Source organism: Pseudophryne corroboree, chromosome 3 (assembly GCF_028390025.1).
Source record: "Pseudophryne corroboree isolate aPseCor3 chromosome 3, aPseCor3.hap2, whole genome shotgun sequence".
NCBI classification, from domain to species: Eukaryota; Metazoa; Chordata; class Amphibia; order Anura; family Myobatrachidae; genus Pseudophryne; species Pseudophryne corroboree.
The window spans coordinates 358,352,486-358,365,342 of NC_086446.1; the positions used below are offsets into that span (position 1 = coordinate 358,352,486).

Here is a 12,857-nt window from a genome sequence, read left to right on the forward strand (position 1 = left end):
ATATTCCCCCTAGTGGCATAAGATCCCATGAATTGTCACACCCTCCACACACCCTGATGGTAAGAGATCCCCTGGCAGAGATAGCACAGCAGAGTGTGGGGAGGCGGGGGGAGATCACATAGATGTTTTGGGGAAGGAAATGATTTTCCCCTCCCAGCACTTTTAATTCAGGCACATGCGCCCCAGAATGCAGCTCTGATCACTCATAGATGTCCTGGACTAAATACACTGAATTAAGGCCATAATGAAAGGCTGTGGTATCGCACAGAGAGCAGGGCTCTATGGGCCGCATCTTCGCTGTCCCATGGATGGCTCATTCTTCTGGCTAGCAAGTTGACTGGAATAGCACACTGCAGTCGGTATTCTGCAGGAGTGTTGCCGCGGTGCCTCCTTTTGATGCTCCAGACAGGAACCCTGCAGTTTATGCAGCCACTCAGAGCATCCTCAAGACGCTATGACCAGCGCTAGTGGTCCTGGCCCCCCTGCATGATGTCATGTGTTTAGGGGGCGGGGCAGGCACAGGGTGCTCCAGACCCTTGTTATGGAAATGAATATGTGTCAATGGCAATCCAGAAATTTGAGTCTTCAGAAAATTCCTCTACATTGTGTGGCTGATGAAGATGGTAAATTTCTCCTAGTTGTCAGCAGACTGTTGCATTCTTTCTTCCCCTGTTTTTAAAAGTTTCTCACTTTCTGTATCCATTATGTTCTCTTTGGGTTTTCAGTTATTTCCTTGCTATGTTGTTTATTAATAAATTGGCTATTCATCTCTTACAGCTGAACTGAAATAACATCACTTTCTATAGTCACATTCTTTGTGTTCAGTATCTTGTCCTTTATGTAAATGTTCAGATCTAAGAAGTTGACAATAACAGGACTACGGTTGAATATGAAATAAATATTTAAATACTTATTATCAAGTTATTAAAACATTGCTGAAGTCCTGTTGGCGTTTCCTGACATATATAAACTATATATCCATGTAACTTATACCCCCTATCCTGTGCACTATGGATTGACAGATCTGTTTGTGACAAACTGGTCTCCACCCTTGACCTTTTATTTTCCAACTCCCTGCATCTCCTAGCAAGTACTGAAACCTGAATTACCCCCTCTGACACCACTTCTCCTGCTGCTCTCTCTGCTGGGGGCCTCACATTCTCACACACACCCCGACCCAGGGGTCACCAAGGTGATAGTTTTTGGGTCCATTTACCCCCTACCTACCCCTATCAACTCATACCCCCAGAACCGTCCCTTACATTCACTACATTTGAGGTCCATGCTATACGCCTCTTCAAACATGTTCATCTTCGAGTTGCTGTCATATACAGTCGCACTGGCATTCCCATGCTTCCTGGCTCCCTCAGTTCCTCTCTTCTGATATTCTCTCCATTATCTTAGGTGATTTCAACATCCAAATTAATATCCCCACAAAATCCCTTACCTCTAAACTATTTAACCTAACATCTTTGTGCTTGGCCTCTCCTAGTCAACCTCCTCCCCCTTACATGTGAATGGGTACACAATTGATTTGGTCTTCACTCACCGATAATGATATTTCTGGTGTCTCCAACTCCCTATTTCCCCTCTCTGACTATCACCTGCTCTCCTTTAACTTATCTCTCTCTGCTACTCCATCTCTACCTCCTTAGTCTACCATACCTAAATGTAACATATCGACACCACTTCCCTATCCTCCCTGCTCGTCTCACTTCTCTCTCCTCTACTGTCTCTCTCATGCCCTGAACAAGCCACTTGCCTATACAATGCATCCTTTACTTCTGCTCTTGACACTGTCACTCAACCAATGACTATTCACCCTCGCAGATCAACACCCCAAATGCTCACATACTGAAGAGCGATAGTGTAGGAAATCACACTCTAAGACAGACTTCCTCCATTTCAAATGTATGCTCTCATCCTTCAGTGCTGTCCTTTCTCTCGCTAAACAGTCAAACTTCAAAAACCTCATATCTTCCCAGTCTTCGAACCACCTTTTTCCACTCTCAACTCCCTTCTCTGCCCACCCCTACCTCAACTCTCCTTCTCACTCTCTGCTCTTGACTTTTCCACTGACAGTAGTTCACATCATAAATTGACCACATATATCAGGACATCACATCCCTACAAACCATCAGCAACAAGCCACCTACTTTCCCTTGCCACCCCTCCCTATCCCTCTTACCAACTCTGACATCTTTCTTGCATGTTTCTGGTGAGTTAGTCATGGCCCTCATCTGTCCTCCCCTCCACCTCCCCACTTGACCCTATCCCCTCACATCTCCTAAACTACCTCTCTCTTTAAGCCTGTTCCCATCATGCCCACCTCCTTAATCTCTCCCTCTTGTCAGGCAATGTCCCCTCTGCATTCAAGCATGCACCTGTCTCCCCTATTCTTAAAAAAATCTACCCTTGATCCACACACTCTCTCCAACTACCGACACATCTCTCTCATCTCTATTACCTCCAAACTCCTTGAGTGTATTGTCTACAACTGCCTTAATGTCTTTCTATCCTCACACTCACTGCTTGACCCATTCCAGTCTGGCTTCCATCCTCTCTAATCCACTAAAACTGCCCTCATAAAAGTCTACAATAACCTCCTTTCTGCTAAATCCAAGGGCCACTACTGTCTGCTTATTCTCCTTGACCTCTCTGCTGCTTTGACATCCTCTCCTTCTACAAATCCTACACTCTGTTGGTCTGCGTGACACTGCCCTATCCTGGCTATCATCCTACCTCTCTGACCGCTCCTTCTCTGTCTTCTCTCATGTCTCCACCTTCCCACCACTTCCACTAACTGTAGATGCCCCTCAAGGTTGTGTTTTTGGCTTCTGACTGCTCCTTCTCTGTCTTCTGTCATGACTCCTCACCTCCACTTCCACTAACTGTAGGTGTCCCTCAAGGTTCTGTTTTTGGACCGCTCCTTTTCTCTCTCTATATGTCCTCTTTAGGTAAGTTCATTAGCTTTAACTTACAATATCATCTCTATGCTGATTATACTCAAATCTACCTTTCCTCCACTGACCTCTCCCCTGCTCTCCTCACTCATGCATCCAACTGTCTCTCTGCTATATCTTCTTGGATGTCCCAGTGCTTTCTTAAACTTAATATGTCTAAGACTGAGCTGATCATCTTCCCATTCTCTCACATAACCTCACTTCCCACAATTGAATTGTCTATTGAGGGCACTACTATCTCCTCTAGCTCCCAAGTGCACTGTCTTAGAGTGATCCTTGACTCCTCTCTCTCCTTCAAACCACACATTCAGTTCTGATCACAAGCTGTAACTTTCATATAAAAAATATTTCCAAGATCACCAAGGATGCCGCTAAGACCTTCATCCACTGGTCATCTCCAGACTAGACTACTGTAATCTTCTTCTATGTGGTCTCCCTGACAAATGCCTCTCTCCACTACAGTCTATCCTCAATGCTGATGCACTGTTCATCTTCCTCACCAAACTTAATAAATCCACCTCCTATCTCTTACAAGCCCTTCACTGGCTCCCCTTCCCCTTCAGAATCCAATTCAAGCTTCTCACACTCACAAAGCCCTCCCCCACTGATCCTCCATTTACATCTCTGATCTTATCCCCCTTAACATTGCTGCCCATCCTCTTTGCTCCGCTAATGCATGCCACCTCTCCTGACTACTGATTACTTCCTCCCATTCCTACCTCCAAGATTTTGCATGTGCTGCTCCCTTTCTCTGGAATTCTCTACCTCTCCCCCAAGACTCTCCACATCTCTGCAAATCTTCAAACGGGCTCTCAAGATCCACTTCTTCACCAAACCCGGCAAATTCTTATCCTAAGCCCTCTGTCCCTCACTCACTGTCTACCCCATCTGTATCACCCCTGTCTGTCTACCCCTCCCCTTTAGAATATAAGCTCTTGTGAGCAGTACCCTCTTCCCTCATTTGCTTTTCCTTCTCTTACTTAACCTATCCTCTATTTAATACTCCCTTCAATGACACTAAATCCTTTGTTTTCCTGCCACCCTAATACTTATTTCAGTGTTGTCTACTGATGCAGCTATGTTTATATACCTTGTACTTGTCCTATATTGTCTTGAATTGTAAATCAATGTTGTCCTGTTTTGTTTATTTGTTTATATACTCTGTAATTGGGCGCTGCGAAACCCCTGTGGCACCATATAAATAATAATAATATTAATGCTTTATTGATTATAGATAACATACCTCATAACATCAGCCGACTGACTCCTATATGATGGAAACCTCCAAAGGCATCAAGAAGAGAGAGAGAGAGGGAGAGAGAGAGAGAGGGGGGGGGGGGGTTTATCCTACTAGCCGTTGTAATTTACTGCATGAAAAAAAATGATTTTCAATGTGATTTTTTTCCAGAAAAGTCATTATCGGGCTATACATTTACACATTTTGAAAACGCAAAGGATCTGTGCAAAGCCATGGACCTAAAAGTTTTTACAGCAGTGATTGCAAAAAACATGCACAATTATGGGGGATTTTGTTTTGCCTGCCTGAGGCAGGCAAAACAAAATACCAGAGAAGTGGCTTATTGGATTTCACCCTTAAGGGGGGTATACACAGGAGAGATCCATTCTTAAAATCTAAGCAATTTGACTAGATTGCTTAGATTTTAAGCACGGATCTCTGGTGTGTACGCCCCCCAGCGATCGCCGGTGCTAGATTGGCCTGCATGCAGACTCAATCTAGCACATCGCTCATTTCACCAGGTGGGTGAAATGAGCGGGCCCCTCGTTACCCCCAGCCAGGCTTGGACTGGCCCACAGGGGTACAGGGGAAACCACCGGTGGGCCCCCACCTCCTACTCTAAGGATTATACATCATACATATGTTACCTTATACTGTACCCCCTGTATACTGTATCCCATTATACTGTACCCAACACCCCCTCTGTGGACTAGCCACACCCCTAAACATGGGCCCCTACCACTTAATTCCCCCGGTGTGCCCTACATTCCCCAGTCCGACACTGTCCCCACCTCGCTCAGCACACATCGCGCTGTGCTGAGCAGGGGGAGATATGTGTGCTGAACGGTTTGCTCAGCACACATCTCCCTATATCTCTCCCCGTCAGTACGACCCTTAAGTGTTGTGTAAATGTACAAGCAATAGGGTATTATCCGAAACAACAATACAGAGTAGGATGGCATTTTTTCTTTAAAGACTATCAGAGGTAGAGGCACTGGCGTATCTATAATGGGTGCTGTGTGTGCGGTGTGCACATGGGCCCCTGAGTCCAGAGGGGGCCCACATCGCACACACTGCACCCATTTTTTCTATACTTACCTTCTGGCGTCCATCGGTGAGGTGTGTGGGCCCCCTCCTCTCCTGTAGCCATCACCGCTGCTGTCCGCGCTGAGACTTTGGCACAGTGCCAGGGTCTACAACGCACGGCAGCCATTTTTTGGAGTCCTGCACATGCGCTGTAGACTGTGCCAGAGTCTCAGCGTGGACAGCAGCGGTGACGGCTACAGGAGAGGAGGGGGCCCACACACGGAGTCTGCACACGGGTCCCCTCCTCTCTAGAAACTCTGCTGAGTAGAGACAAATATTTATATAGTGCACACATAATCTGCAGCACTTTACAGAGAATTTAGTTAGTCACTGCAATCCCTGTCTCAGTGGAACTCACAATCGATATTACCTATCACATACAGTATACACACACATACCAGGGTTCTCTATTTTATGTCAAAAGCCAATTAACCTACAGTAGCACTCTGTTTTTGGATTGTGGGAGGAAACTGGAGTACCCAGATGAGACCCACGCAAACATGGGGAAACATACATACTTCACATTGATACACTTTGAAAAAGACATATAGGACTTGTCAGAAAGATCATGGTAGACTTTCAGTTTCAGTATAGTGGATTTAGCCAAAACAGAATTGTAGTCTGACTTTTCTGCCCCTTGCCCTACTGAATGCAGAGGAAATGGGTCTAGACTGCACACCCTAGTGGTTGTAATGAGAGGTGCTATCTGCTAAGATTTTATGGTAATACAGGGGAAGAAATGGGTGCAGATGCACTATGCTATCATTACTGTAAATTACAATGTATAATATATAATAAGAGGTTGTTAGCATATTATTGGCCAATGATATGGGCTTGGCCACCGCGTCGAGGTCACCTCTATCGAGCACGTCCATAACACTTTGGGGTTCACATTGGGGCGCAGAATGCAGACCTGGCTGGACACTATTAATCCTACAGCAGTAAAAGGGTTAACTGTGCCCTGAGTGCTGCTCCTGGCACTAGGACACTGATCAATCAGCAAGAGGCATATGGATCCCAGGAAGAGAGCTGGCTTGTGCTGTGGCAGCTACAGACGTGTTCTGGGACAGTTGGCAGTTGAGTGGCGGCCATCATAGAGGACAGGAGGAGCTGAGAGACAAGGCCGGCGCTGCTGTGATTCCTTGCCAGGGAGATAGGACAGAGACACGTCTCTCTCGAGTAGGGTAGAGTCAGAGACCCTGAGAGACAGCTCCATAGTGGCAGAGCCCACCATACTTCCAGCAACAGTGTGAGTGACAGCACCAGGAGGCCCTCTGAGAGAAGTAGCTGGCTGGAGGAAGGAGCAGCCTCTTTGACAGTGTCTACAGTACAAGCAACCAGAGAGGTATTATTGCAGTATACCTGATCACTTCACACCAGTGGAAGTCAACATTGTTTTATAAAGAGAGAGAAGGAGACTCGTACTATAGAGTGCAGACTAGGTACAACAGCATTATAAATGTAGGAGTAGGCACACTCAGTCTGTCAAACATTCAGCAGGAATAGTTACTTCAGCCCTAACAAAGACATCTCCCCAAAGTCACTTTGAACACTAAGTCTCGCCCCCAAGTGCGCTGTCTTGGAGTAATCCTTGACTCCTCCCTCTCCTTCAAACCACACATTCAGCATCCCTCACGAACCTGCCATTTTCATCTAAAAAATATTCCAGGATCAGACCCTTTCTGACCCAGGATGCTACTACAGAGCCGGCCCTAAGCATAGGCAAACTAGGCAACTGCCTAGGGCATTTGGGGCACCAGCAGCTTCTGCTGATTAAAATGATATGCTGCATGCCTATATTCTGTGTGTAGATTTCGTATGCAGATACAGCCACAGTCGCACACAGTATATAGGCATGCCGCATATCATTTTATTCAGCAGAAGCTGCTTGTGCATCCTAGCCATACAGAAATGCAAAGAAGATACATTTTCATTAAAAAAAAAAAGGTGCCCGACATTAGGAGAGCTGCCAGCTGACTCACACAAGGCATCTCCTGCTGCATGGTGTATTGAGGCAAGATGTATGAGGACACATCTGTATCCAAGCAGAGGCAGAGGTCACCGTGTTAGCAGCCGTGTGAGTGCTGTGTGCAGGTAGGTTGATTGTGCAATAGTATTCGGCATAAGAGGCATTATGCATGTCATGTGAATAAATGCATTAATAATGTGCAGCAAATGTGTAAGGGACATTGGGGGGTCATTCCAAGTTGATCGCAGCCAGCAACTTTTTGCTGCTGCTGTGATCAACTAATCCCCCGCCTATGAGGGAGTGTATTTTAGCATAGCAGGGCTGCGATCGCTTGTGCAGCCCTGCTATGCTTAAAAAGTTTAATGCAAAACAAGACTAGCCCTGCAGCTACAACGCTCAGCTTCTTCCTATGTCCTGTGCGGTCTCAACGGCCGCTCCACTCGCCGGCCGGCGAGGAGTCTTCAAGGAATCCTTGAAGAAGGCCAGTTGCGGCCGAAACCGGTTGGAAACAGATCCATGCAGACACCTCAAGTTTGCCAGCACATCACAGCAAACTACATCCACAATACTCCTCGCCGGCCGGCGAGTGGAGCGGCCGTTGAGACCGCACAGGACATAGGAAGAAGCTGAGCGTTGTGGCAACGCAACTTCCGGTTGTTCAGTGCGGCTTCCGGCGGGACCAGGCAGCCTAGCAGCAGAGCCAGGAAGGCTTCCAGCCCTGTCTGCTGAGGAACACCACCGGGGACGGATACAGCGGAAACAGCGCAAGTGGCCACATCATCACTCACCACAGAGTGAACAAAGAGAACTAAACATCACATCGTGAGGGTAAGTTGCAACTGGCAGGCCGGGACGCCGGCCTCCCAGAACACGACCTCCACCTACGATCAATTATTGACAAAAGAACCGCCTCTGGGCACACTGTTTAGACTCACACTGAGGGGAAAGGAAATCCCTTCAGATAAAGACTGACTCCTATATATCTGGAACAAAGACACTCCTTTTCTCACAAGACTTTTTTTTTTTTTAGGATATTCATCAAGCGGCAATACCATATTTTATTTCATCTTGTGTTTAATTTCCCTATACATCGGATGTTCACACAATATGCATGTTACTATAAGGGCATTTATGTGTAATCACAATATCATCAATTATATATGAATTATTGTACCATCTGTTATACTAAGCATTGTGACTTATAAAGGTATTTACAGATCATAGAGATACATCATTTCTCACATACAAACACCAAATAGAGGGTGAGCGCAGGTATCCAAAACCTGTATGGCAACATCCATCGCCAGGCAACGACACGCGTGTGCAATGCGCACGCCGCACATGCACAGTTCCGACCCGTTCGCACTGCAGTGAAGAACCGCTGCATGCGAACGGGTCGGAATGACCCCCATTATGTGTATAAGGGCATTAATAAAGGTTGGCAGAATGTGTAAGGCCCATTATGGTTATAAGGACATTAATAATGTGTGTCATATGTGTGAGGAGGCATTACTGTGTGGTATTATGTGTATAAATGCATTACTAATGTGTGGCATTATGTGTATAAAGTGCTCTACTATGTGGCATAATGTATAGAAAGGGCACTACTGTGTGGTCTAATGTGAATAAAGAGCAATATGATGTGGTGTAATGTGAATAAGGAGCATTTCAGTGTGATGTAATGTGAATAAGGGGCTCTATTGTGAGGAGTAACGTATATATTGTAAAGTGGTACTACTGTGTGATGTAACGTGAATAAGGGACACTGTTATATAATACAATGTGAATAAAGTTGCACCACTGTGTGGCATAATTTGAATTGAGGGTACTATTGTGTGCCCATGCCCCTTGCCAGCAAAAACACACCCCTCTTTGGGCTGCGCGCAGAATGTGCGCACTGTTCCTATTTTAAATATAGGGGGTAGGAACATGAAAATGAGGACTGCTATGGGTGAGGGGTGATGGTGCTGGAAAAGGGGTACAAGGTCAGAGGCGGAAATAGCGGTGGTTCTAGAGGGCACCAGACAAAATCTTGCCTAGGGCATCATATTGGTTAGGGCCAGCTCTGTGCTACTAAGACTGTTATCCACTCACTGGTCATCTCCAGACTGGATTACTGTAATCTCCTCCTGACTGGCCTTCCTGACAATTACCTCTCTCCACTCCAATCTATCCTCAATGCTGCTGACTGCTCATTTCTCTATCGTCCTAAGTGGATGCTGGGGTTCCTGAAAGGACCATGGGGAATAGCGGCTCCGCAGGAGACAGGGCACAAAAAAGTAAAGCTTTACTAGGTCAGGTGGTGTGCACTGGCTCCTCCCCCTATGACCCTCCTCCAGACTCCAGTTAGATTTTGTGCCCGAACGAGAAGGGTGCAATCTAGGTGGCTCTCCTAAAGAGCTGCTTAGAGAAAGTTTAGTTTAGGTTTTTTTTTCTTTACAGTGAGTCCTGCTGGCAACAGGATCACTGCAACGTGGGACTTAGGGGGAAAGTAGTAAACTCACCTGCATGCAGAGTGGATTTGCTGCTTGGCTACTGGACACCATTAGCTCCAGAGGGATCGAACACAGGCCCAGCCGTGGAGTCCGGTCCCGGAGCCGCGCCGCCGACCCCCTTGCAGATGCTGAAGCGTGAAGAGGTCCGGAAACCGGCGGCTGAAGACTCCTCAGTCTTCATAAGGTAGCGCACAGCACTGCAGCTGTGCGCCATTTTCCTCTCAGCACACTTCACTGGGCAGTCACTGAGGGTGCAGAGCGCTGGGGGGGGGCGCTCTGAGAGGCAAATATAAACCTTATACAAGGCTAAAAATACCTCACATATAGCCCATAGGGGCTATATGGAGATATTTAACCCCTGCCTGACTGGAAAAATAGCGGGAGAAGAACCCGCCGAAAAAGGGGCGGGGCCTATCTCCTCAGCACACGGCGCCATTTTCTGTCACAGCTCCGCTGGTCAGAACGGCTCCCAGGTCTCTCCCCTGCACTGCACTACAGAAACAGGGTAAAACAGAGAGGGGGGGCACATTAATGGCTATATATATATATATTAAAGCAGCTATAAGGGAGCACTTAATATAAGGATATCCCTTGTATATATAGCGCTTTGTGGTGTGTGCTGGCAGACTCTCCCTCTGTCTCCCCAAAAGGGCTAGTGGGTCCTGTCTTCATTAGAGCATTCCCTGTGAGTTTGCGGTGTGTGTCGGTACGTGGTGTCGACATGTATGAGGACGATATTGGTGTGGAGGCGGAGCAATTGCCAAATATGCAGATGTCACCCCCCAGGGGGTCGACACCAGAATGGATGCCTTTATTTGTGGAATTACGTGATGGTTTATCTTCCCTTAAACAGTCAGTTGAGGACATGAGGCGGCCGGACAATCAATTAATGCCTGTCCAGGCGCCTCAAACACCGTCAGGGGCTGTAAAACGCCCTTTGCCTCAGTCGGTCGACACAGACCCAGACACGGGCACTGATTCCAGTGACGACGGTAGAAATTCAAACGTATTTTCCAGTAGGGCCACACGTTATATGATTTTGGCAATGAAGGAGACGTTACATTTAGCTGATACTACAGATACCGTAAAACAGGGTATTATGTATGGTGTGAAAAAACTACAAACAGTTTTTCCTGAATCAGAAGAATTAAATGACGTGTGTGATGAAGCGTGGGTTGCTCCTGATAAAAAGTTGATAATTTCAAAAAAGTTATTGGCATTATACCCTTTCCCGCCAGAGGTTAGGGCGCGCTGGGAAACACCCCCTAAGGTGGACAAGGCGCTCACACGCTTATCCAAACAAGTGGCGTTACCCTCTCCTGAGACGGCCGCACTTAAGGATCCATCAGATAGAAAGATGGAAGTTATTCAAAAGAATATATACACACATGCAGGTGTTATACTACGACCAGCTATAGCAACTGCCTGGATGTGCAGTGCTGGAGTAGTTTGGTCAGAATCCCTGATTGAAAATATTGATACCCTAGATAGGGACAATGTTTTACTGTCGTTAGAACAAATAAAGGATGCATTTATCTATATGCGTGATGCACAGAGGGATATTTGCACACTGGCATCTCGGGTGAGTGCTATGTCCATTTCAGCCAGAAGAGCCTTATGGACACGACAGTGGACAGGCGATGCGGATTCAAAACGTCACATGGAGGTTTTGCCGTATAAAGGGGAGGAGTTATTTGGAGTTGGTCTATCAGACTTGGTGGCCACGGCTACTGCCGGGAAATCCACTTTTTTACCTCAAGTCACTCCCCAACAGAGAAAGGCACCGACCTTTCAACCGCAGCCTTTTCGCTCCTACAAAAATAAGAGAGCAAAGGGCTTGTCGTACCTGCCACGAGGCAGAGGAAGAGGGAAGAGACACCAACAGGCAGCTCCTTCCCAGGAACAGAAGCCCTCCCCGGCTCCTGCAAAAACCTCAGCATGACGCTGGGGCCTCTCAAGCGGACTCGGGGACAGTGGGGGGCCGTCTCAAAAATTACAGCGCGCAGTGGGCTCACTCGCAGGTAGACCCCTGGATCCTGCAGATAATATCTCAGGGGTACAGGTTGGAATTAGAGACGGATCCTCCTCATCGTTTCCTGAAGTCTGCCTTACCAACCGTCTCTTCCGAAAGGGAGAGGGTGTTGGAAGCCATTCACAAGCTGTACGCTCAGCAGGTGATAGTCAAAGTACCCCTATTACAACAAGGAAAGGGGTATTATTCCACTCTATTTGTGGTACCGAAGCCGGATGGCTCGGTAAGGCCTATTCTAAATCTGAAGTCCTTGAACCTCTACATAAAAAAGTTCAAGTTCAAGATGGAGTCACTCAGAGCAGTGATAGCGAACCTGGAAGAAGGGGACTTTATGGTATCCTTGGACATCAAGGATGCGTATCTACACGTTCCGATTTACCCCGCACACCAGGGGTACCTCAGGTTCATTGTTCAAAACTGTCACTATCAGTTTCAGACGCTGCCGTTCGGATTGTCCACGGCGCCTCGGGTCTTTACCAAGGTAATGGCCGAGATGATGATTCTTCTTCGAAGAAAAGGCGTATTAGTTATCCCATACTTGGACGATCTCCTAATAAGGGCAAGGTCCAGAGAACAGCTGGAGACAGCTTTAGCACTATCTCAAGAGGTGCTAAGACAACACGGGTGGATTCTGAATATTCCAAAATCCCATTTAATCCCGACAACTCGTCTGCTGTTCCTAGGAATGATTCTGGACACGGTTCAGAAAAAGGTTTTCCTTCCAGAGGAAAAAGCCAAGGAGTTATCCGATCTGGTCAGGAACCTCCTAAAACCAGGAAAAGTGTCAGTACATCAATGCACAAGAGTCCTGGGAAAAATGGTGGCTTCTTACGAAGCAATTCCATTCGGCAGATTCCATGCAAGAATATTCCAAAGGGATCTGTTGGACAAATGGTCAGGGTCGCATCTGCAGATGCACCTGCGAATAACCCTGTCACCAAAGACAAGGGTGTCACTTCTGTGGTGGTTGCAGAAGGCTCACCTATTAGAAGGCCGCAGATTCGGCATTCAGGATTGGATCCTGGTGACCACGGACGCCAGCCTGAGAGGCTGGGGAGCAGTCACACAAGGAAGA

The 12,857-nt window shown here is 47.0% G+C and overlaps 1 long non-coding RNA gene across 1 annotated transcript in view; it reads left to right on the plus strand.

The window, feature by feature from the left end:
• Positions 1–6,287: 6,287 nt before the first annotated feature.
• LOC135055583 (uncharacterized) overlaps positions 6,288–12,857 on the plus strand; it is a 92,061-nt gene continuing 85,491 nt past the window's right edge. The window contains exon 1 of the long non-coding RNA XR_010243778.1: positions 6,288–6,631. This is a non-coding gene — a long non-coding RNA (uncharacterized LOC135055583). The remainder of the gene's footprint in view (positions 6,632–12,857) is intronic.